Genomic DNA, 9230 nt, shown 5'->3' on the forward strand with positions numbered 1-9230 from the left:
TAGGCCAGGGGGCAGGTTTGGCATGACTTTTGGCAGCCAGGGAAATGAGCTTCCAAATGCTAGGGTCCAGCCTCCCGGTGCAGTCCCATCTCCTTCCTGCCTCTCTCTTATCCTGCCACCGTGGCTTTACCCCTGGCTGTGCCAGGATCTCCACTGGAAGACCAGGGTGGACGCCTCTCTGAGGCCCACTCCAGCCAGCTGGCTGGGTGACCTCAGCTCAGCCTCTTGACTTCTCTGCACTGGGAGTGTCCCTCTGAGCAGCGGGCAACTTTGGACCTCGAAGACCCCCAGGGAAATGAGGGAAGAGACTTTCAATCCCAGCACAGACACCAGGAAAGGAACTGGATCAGGGAGGGGGCGGCCTGGGTACTTCCTGCAAGCTGGCTTAGTGCTAACAAGGACATTCATGAGAGGAGGCCCCGCACCCCGAGATCGGACTTTCCCCTCAGGCCCTGCCTGCAGAGGCGGCGGCTCCCAGCACAGTCAGGCGGAGGGGCAGTGCATCTATCGTGCCCAATCCCGCTAAGCCTCATTCTAGACTCTGCTGTGTCCATCCAGCTGCCCTGCTCAGCCCTCCTGGGGCAGGGCCGGTCTAGTGCCTCCACCGACTGCCTGGTGCGTGGTAGGTGCTTGCTGAGGGGTACCCTGCATCTCTGTCACTGTTTTTAGCAGAAGAAGATCCACCTCCAGGCCCTCACATGTGCTGTTCCCTCTGCCTGGAACAGTGCACCCCCCACTCGGCTCAGCCTAAAGGTCATCACCTCTGGGAGGCCTTCCAGGACCACCCTAGCCAGGCCAGGCCTCTCTCTCCACACCTCCCCCAACACCACAGGCTGTACCCTGGTCGTGCTTTGTCCAGGTCTGTCTCCCCTTCTGAGCGGGGGGACTCCCCAAGGGCAGGCCTAGGCCCCCCAGCATCCCCGGGACTTGGCCAGGACCCATGGGAAAGCTCTCTGCTTGCTCTTCTCTGCCGTTCCTACTCCTGAACACACTTTGGCACTTTTTCCCTGGAGGAGCCAGGCAGAAGGGGGAAGTCAGCCACTTCATCACCCTCCACACCTCCTTGACCCCCTTTTCTGGGTCTCTGCTCCTCCCCCAACAGCCCACCCATCTTACCAGAGGGCCACCAGGCATCCATCTCTTCTCTTCAGGAGCAGCCCTCAGCAGGAGAGATAGTGGGTGGGTGGGATAGGGTCCAGGGCTGAGGAAAGGGGGGCTACAGGAGGATCCCTGAGAGACGCCTCCCCCGCAGCTCTTTGTGTCCACAGCTTGTGATGGATGTGTGTGTGTGTGGGGTGAGGATGGGAAAGATGGCAGTGGCTGGTCCTCAGTCCAAATCCAGGTCACTCCTGGCCTCCTCAGCAGCCGTCGGCAATTAGGGGCCAGCAGGACATGGGCAGGCGGGTGGCAGGAGGCCTAATTGTCTGAGTTTTCAGGTAATTAACGGGAGGCTGTCTGGCCTGTCCCCATGGGGCCCAGCGTACGCCACCCCATCCCCCGGGCAGCCCCAGCCGCCTAATGAGGCCAATTACTGAGTAGTGCTGGGCCCCTCATTAGCCACTTGGAAAAGTCGTGTGGGAATAGCACTGGGGGCGGGGCTCAGCCAGCTGTAGTGGAGGCTGGGCTGCCCCAGAGAGCAGGGTGCAGGAGGTGCTGGCTGTAGGTCTCTGCTGCTGCTCACTGAGGGTTAGCCTGCCCCACATCTAGGACCTCCCTTCTTGCCTCTCCTCTCAGGACAGCAGCTTTAGGTCAAATCCTCCCCTTGCCACTTCCCAGCTATGTGGCCTTGGGCATGTCACTCCCCCGTCTGACCTTCTGTTTCCTGAATCGGTGATGAGGGACATCAAACACCTGGTGCATAGTAGGTTCCCCACAAGGGTGTCCACCTTTGTCCGACAGTGCCAACTCTTTGACTTCACTCATGAGGAAAAGGAGGCCCAGAGGGGGTAGGGCCTGAGGTCACCAGTGTGTCCGGAGCCCACTCAGCAGGCCTCTGGAAGCTCAGGGCAGCAGGGATGGCCCCCTGGGATTCACCCCAAGGGACCTCAGCAGCTGGGTGAGGAGTCCTGGGAGGGGTCAATAGAGGTGGTCTGGCGAGGGAGGGATGGGTCTAGGAGCAGCTGGACCTTCCAGGCACCTGAGCCGAGTGGAGGTGAGGAAGCGGGAAATCCCCAGGAAATGCGGGGCTTTGGAGATCATGGTGGAGCTGGAGGGCCCTCCTCCTCCCTGGATGCTCCAGGACACGCAGGAAAAGCCAGCTGTCACGTGCCAGTGCCCCAGCCTGCTGTCTGAGCCAGGAATCCGTTCTTTCTTGGTTGGTCCACACCATTCCTAGCCCAGGAGAGCACTATGCCTTCAGGTGTTGAGTTTTTTTGGCTTCTGTGGCTCCTGTTTTAAGAATTTTGTGACCTAATTCCATGCTGACAAATTCCATGCTGTTCTGGCTCATAGTCATCAGCTAATGCTACTTTTGGTCCTACTGCCAGCCTAGAATCTAGGTCAAGGGTTCCCAACTGTGTCCCTCAGGAGCCCTCAGGTGGGAGTGGAAGGGGAAGGCTACTGACCCTCCACCAAGAGCAGCTAGACTTTGATCTCTGATAAAATATTAGTAGCTGCTTCTTCGTGAGCCTTACCGTGTGCCAGGCAGGCACAGGGACTCTGCCTCCATGCTTACATTTTTTCCTCATAAAACCCGAGAGGAAGGTAGCATCACATTCCCATTTTATAGATGAGGGTGCTGAGACTATTGGAAGCTGAGGCTGAGCAGCATGACCCAAGTCTCACAGCTGGTGGGAGGGAGAGCAGGGACGGGGACCCAGTTTCCACTCTGAGCCACCAGGTATAAGGTCCACAGCTAGCAAGAAAACTGGGTGCAGGAGTTGGGAAGGAGTGTCACATTTATCATAATTTGTTTCCTCCAGGTCGGGGGGTGTGGGCACGCTTGCCTCTCTGCCCCAGGGGAGCATGGTCCCAGCCCCAGGTTACCCCGGGCCCCCGCACTCCACCACATGGTGTCTGGGTGCACGGGGGTCCATCTGCCTGTCTATGTTTCCTTTCCCTCTGCTGTGGGCTCTGCCTCCCCCGCGGTCCAAACCAACAAGATCCAGCCCAGAAATAGCATATATTTCCAGCCTTTGCTCATCCAAGTCATAAATCACCTGGTGTGACGTGCTTCTTGTGTCAGCTTGCTTCAAAACTCAGGGTGGGGGTGGCTGAGTGAGTGTGAGGAGCTCACAGGGCTTCCTCCAGGCTGAGAAACTGAGAGCAGGGAGCCGGGGTAAGCCCAGGACAGAGGCTCAGGAAGGGAAGTGGGGACCCCTCCTCACTAGGCCTGGGGCTGGCTTGGGGGCTCAGCCTGGGGTAGGAGTCAGGGATTGGTGGCCCAGATTCAACGTGGGCCTAAGGACTGAGACTTAAATTGGAGCTGAGGTCAGAGATCAGAGGGTTGGGCTTCAGTCTCGTCCAGTGGTCAGAGGTCCAGACTTGGCTTGAAGTCAGGAGTCAGAGGGCAGGGGTCACTGCTCAGAACTTCATGAGGATGGAGAGCCAAACTCAGTCTGGGGTCAAGGTCAGGACTCAGGCTGAAGTAGGTCAAAGCTCCAAGGTCAGAATCAGACTGGTGCTGAAGGCCACAGCTGACTGAGGAGGAGGTCCCCAAAGACCTAGAAGCCTTTCTATTTCTTGGAAATAACCTGGGGCAGGACCAGTGACAGAGGGATGCCTACAATAAGCAAGACATTGGGATTGAACGTGACTATGAAAAGGACTGGGAGCAGATCTTGTGCCCAAAGTCGCCAGAGCAGGGCTGGGGGGCCTGGCCTCCAGCCCCAGCTTCCTGCTCTGGGGATGAGAGACTCAGTTGTTCATGTCTGAAGCATGGACAATCGTGGCACCCGCCTGCATGTTGATCATGCTCCTTCAATGTTGCCTATTTTTACCCTCGAGACTGTGGGCCCCGGAGTGGGGGCAGATGAGCTAACACAGTGAGAATGAGTGGTCGAGGCAGGTGTGTGAGACACCTGGTGTGGATTCGCGTTCCTTCCTAGCCTCTGTGGCATGGGGTGCCTCCGGGGCAGAACTGCGCCAAGGTTCTAGGTGCCCAGTCACCGCCCAGGGCTCCATCCTCTCAAGCTGCTGAGAGGTGGCCCCGCAGCCTGTTCAGGCTTCAGCTGTCCCACCTGGGCAGTGTGCAGGCGGCACTGACCCAGGCACATTTTCCGGGCCTCCATTCTGCCAGCTGGGTTTTCCCGCCTCTTCTCTGTTCTGGGCCCAGCATGGACAGATATGTGGGGACAAGCCCACACAGCAGCCAGTGGGGGAGCAGGGGGTGGAGTAGACAAGCAGGAATGAGAGGCCAGCAGGCAGAGGAGAAGGGTGCCAAGGAGGAAGCCTTATCACAGACCTCTCTGTTCTCATCTCCCACGGGGCCTGGTCACAGCCAGCCTCAGGCTGTTCACGCACCACTAGGGCCCTGACCCAGAGGTCTCCCCCACCCCAGGGGACCACAGGGAGATTCAACCAAGGGGGAAACCAGGCATGTGTGAGGGGGTCGGGGCTGGAGGGAGGTGAGAGAACCCCTGGGGGACAGGAATGGTGGAGAGCAGCAGAGGACATGCAGACAACGAGAGAGGTCTGCCTGCCCGCCAGGATGCGAGGCCTCCTGGGTTTGGCTGTGGACGTCCTGGTTACCTCCTCCAGCTGAGCTATTAATACACAGCTATAACCCACGCACCCTTGCTGGGAGGACGCCGAGTTCCTCAGGGGCTAAAAACGGTCTGAGAAGGGGGTGGGCCAGGCCTTCTCCCTCTCTTCTTGTTGGAGGAGCTAGGGCCAAAGGCCAGGCTGGCTTGGAAGGGGGCTGGAGCCAAGGTGGGGGTGCAGAAGGTGACTGAGCCCTGGGGGTGGCCTAAGGATTCCAGATCAGAGCAGGAAGGCACTGGGCCAGTCCAATCCCCGTGCTCAAGACGCCCCCTGAGTGGGGGGCTCGCCAGTGGTCCCACCCAAGAAGGGACCACCACCTAGCTCTCCTGGCTCCTTGCCCCAACCCAGGCCTCATCCTTCCCCTCAGACCTCAGCTTGGTCTGCCACAGGTTGCAATGGGGCTGGAGGCTGGAGGCTGAAGGCTGCCAGTCTCCACCTGCCAGGAGGGGCCCAGAGTGGAGCGGGCTCCAAGAGGGAAGTTTGGAGCCTCTGGTGGGAGCTGGGCCGCCTAAAGCACAGCCATTCATGTTTCAGTTTCATGTGTGAAATCTCGATTATTCACAGCGTTCTCTGAGGAGGGAATTATTGGCAGCCCCATTTTATAGATGAAGAAACTGAGGTTCGGTCATCTCCCCAGAGCCTGAGCTGGATAGACCCGGTGTGTCAAACTCCAAAGACTACCCTCTGTTGCCTTCTGTTCTGTCTTTACGGGAGGAGGTTTCTTGGTTTGCTTTGGGGATCCATGAAACAAGTGTTTCCATCCAAATGCCCCAGGCCCGCTGGGGCAGCTGGACCAAGAATGAGGAGCCTGCGCAGGCCCCTTTCTCCTGCATTGGTGAAATCCCCTCCCCAGGATCAGCAGCCACCTCTTCCCCCATTCCTGGGGCTCAAGGGCACATTCTGGGGGCCTGTGCTGGTCTTCTGGGCTCAAAGCCACCAAGACCACCTGCTCCCTACTATGTCCCCCTCCCTTCCCATGACAGACGCTCCAAGATCCAGACACAGACCACAGAAGAGTGCAGACTTGGCTGGGAGAGTCCAGAAGAGAAAGCGGCTGAGAGGTGTCGGCCCCAGAAAGCCCCCTGCGCCGGAAATCCTGACAGCTGCCTGGCTCACAGGTCCTGGGCACTGGGCCCTGACCCAGGGGCAGGCGGCGGCCGTGTCAGGTGTCCAGAGGAGTTGGGGGTGGTGAGGTTTGGAGCCAGGAGCAGTCTCTCTGTGGTTAGTAAGGCTGTCGACACCTCCTGGGCTGCCAAGGCAGAGCTGGGCCAGGGGAGGGGTCCTGCCCTGGTCTAAAGGGTTTGAGGGGGGAGGCAGGCCCTATCCTGAGGGTCTGGGGAAGGAAGCACAGTTGTATTCTAGGCTGAGAGAGACCTGGCCCTGCCTAAGAGAAATCTGAGGAGGGGGACAGACTCCTAGACTTGGGATCTGGTAGAGGGGGGTATATTTCCTAAGGGCTGGTGGGGAATGGGCTGGGGTTGTTGTCCAGCCTGACAACAGGGAAGGCTGCCCCATCTTCTGGGCTGGGGGGAAGCTCTGGACCTGCCTCCCCCTGTTCACTCAGCGGGGAAGCATGTGGCTCTGCAGAACAAGGCAGGAGCCCTTCAGCCTCAGGCTGACCACACAAACAGCCCCAGGGCTTCCCTTCCCATCCAGGAAAGAAGAGGGCCTAGCCCTGCCTGGATTCCTCAGCCCCTGGGGAGGGTCCTTGCCTCTGTGCTGATGGAGGGGGTGGGAGACAGGCCAGCCTCAGAGAGCCGGTTCCAGGGGAGCCAGTTCCAGGGAGCCTGGGCCCTCCCAGGATGGGCCCCACCTGCTCACTCGCCCCATGCCCCCTCAACTCTCCTAATGCCCATATGCTCACCCCCTCTAGGGCCGCCTCCCCAGGCAGTCTTCCTGGATTGATAGAGACAAGGAGGCACCATGTTCCCAACTCCTATACCAGGCCTGGAGTGTCCATGCCCTCCCTATCTCCTCGGAGCCCCCACCAGCAGAATGACCTTATGAAGGCTTTGGGCCTCCATCTCTCTTCTCCCTAGGCTCTCTCCTAGACCCCTGGCCCTCTGGTTCTCTGGCTGAACCAGCCCCTCCACCACGCCAGGTCTGGGGTCTTCTCCCTTCTCAGCTCTCCTGCTACTCAGTCTGGGGCTCTGGCTTCCCCCTCTTCAGTCAGCCCCCTGCCTCATGTCTCTGTCTCTCTCTCTGGGTTTATCTTTGTCCTTTGGTCTCTGACTCAGTACTGACTCTGTCTCTCTGTTTTAGTCTCCATCTCTGCCCCTCTCCGTCTCTGTCTGGCTCTCTTTGCTCTCAGATATCTCAGCCTTTCTGTCACCGCTGCTCTGAGACCCTGTCCTGGCCGTGTCTTCTCTGCCCACCTGGCCAGGATGCCTGCTCACACATATGCTCTGACGTCCGCTTGCTGAGCCCCGTGAAGAGCTCAGACAATACTTGTGCTCTCAACTCTGGCCCAGTTCCGGGGGAACTGCTGTGATTCTCAGAAGACAGGTGAGGGAGAGACAGGCCAGAGAGCCATGTACTTGCCCATCCCTTGGAGGGCCTAATGGTCCTGGGCCTCCCTCTGCTCAGGCCCCTGGCTGTGGTCCCTACCCAGGCTCCCCACTCCAGGCACCGTGGCTTCATATTTCACCCCACCACTTATGGCTGTGTGACCCTGGGCGAGTTCTGAACTTCAGTTTCCTCTTCTGCAGAGTGGGGCCAGTGGGGCCCGCTTCAGCAGGTGTCGGAGGATGAAACCTCAACGCACGTGGTGGGCTCTTGGCACTGTGTCCAGCACATAGTAGTGCTCAATAGAGTCCCCATTACTGTTACTGTGACTGTAATTCCCCAGGGTGGGGGTGGGCTGAGCCTCTGCTGTTTAAAGTGTCCCATGTCCACCCCACGTCCCACACCTGTCCCTCTCTCTGTTGGATAGAAGACATCCCCCCACACTTGCGACCTTCCTGTCCTCAGAGTCGGTCTGAACTGCGCACTGTGGTGCTCACCAAATTAATTACTGCTGGCTTGGGGATATCTTTTTCTAAGAAGACATTTTTCCAGGGGGAAAAGCACGCAGGAGCTATAATTAGTTGGGAAGAGGAAGAAGAGCGGAGCGTGTGAATCACCAGCCCCAGTGACAGACGGTTAGAGCAGCACAGAAGTTTTGGGAGAAGCCGCTGGGGCGTGGGTGAGTTGGGGATGGGGTGTAGCTCCTGGGCAGGCTGGGGTCCTCGAACATGAGGCGTGGTCAGGGATGGGGACTTCACCTGTCACCCTGAAGCCTTTATGCCCTCCCCCTGAGACTCTGTCACCCATCACCCTATCAAGGTCCCAGTTTCTCAGCTCCTGCCTGCCCTGACCGTCCCCAGGCCTTGTGCCTCCTCATCCCAAGGCCAACGCCAGTCCCGCTGACATGCACCGGGGCAGAGAGACTTGCAGCTCAGATGAGGAGGGAGAAACTGTAGAGGGTTTGAGTTGCCAGGGATTTGGAGACCATCTAGTCCATTCATTCATTTATTCACTTGTTCATCAAATACTAAAATACTGCTGTAGGCCTGGCCCACAGACAAGCAAACTAAGGCCCAGAGAAGTGCCATGCCTGGTCGAAGGCCACACAGCTGCGACTACAGCAGCCTCTCTCTCTGTCCTGTCACATCAACTATGCCAAGCCAGACCCTGGGCAGGGCTCTGGGCCACTGAGGTGACTATGACCAGGCCCCACTCTCACTGAGCCCAAATCCTGATGGAGGAGGCAACCAGGCACCTGTCGGGGAGAAGGCCAAGGGCCTTGAAGTGGGACACGCAAGGCTGTGGCATCTGGAAGTGGCTCTTGATCCAGGCTGGTGGTCACAGAGGGCTTCACTGGGGAGGAGGTGAAAGGTATTCAAAGGCTGGAAACAGCATGATGGCCCATCATGCTAAGAGGGACGCTAAATGACTCTGTGGCTGGGCTCACGAAGCAGCAGGAGTGGGGGGTTGCTGGGAAGTGTGGCTCCTGGGCCAGGTATTACAGTGCCCATTTCCCCAGTGTTTCTCATGAGCAGCTCAAAGGGCATGACCTACTGGCTGTGGCACTGTTTTCCATGTGGCCCTGGTCCTTGGGGACCCTTTGCTGGTTCTTTCTGATGTCTAGGGCCCACTAACCCAAGGTAACCACTGTCTGGGCAATCAGGGGCTAAGGAGGCTGAACCCCAGGTTTCTCCCTTCCTTCCCCTCCCCTGGCTGAGGGCTGGCTAATGAATTCTCTAGGGGTCTCAGCCCAGGCCTCAGAGGGTACACTGGAGCAGTGTGGCCTGTGCCTGAGAGCAGAGGCCCCAGGTCCCCAGGGAGAGGACACTTCCTCCTCTGGGAGAGTATGGCATCATTTAGCATACAGAGAGCTCCCTCCTAACCCCAGACCAAATTAGCCTTCCAAATTACAGGCTGCAAGTCCTCCAAACTGGGGACTGGGTAGGAGAACAGAGGCCCAGCTCTCTTTCCTGCTTCCTGCAGGGATGGCTTGTTGGAGGGCTTGTTGGCACATCCCAAATGAC

This window comes from Ceratotherium simum, chromosome 5, assembly GCF_057802395.1.
Source record: "Ceratotherium simum simum isolate JZ-2026a chromosome 5, ASM5780239v1, whole genome shotgun sequence".
NCBI lineage: Eukaryota > Metazoa > Chordata > Mammalia > Perissodactyla > Rhinocerotidae > Ceratotherium > Ceratotherium simum.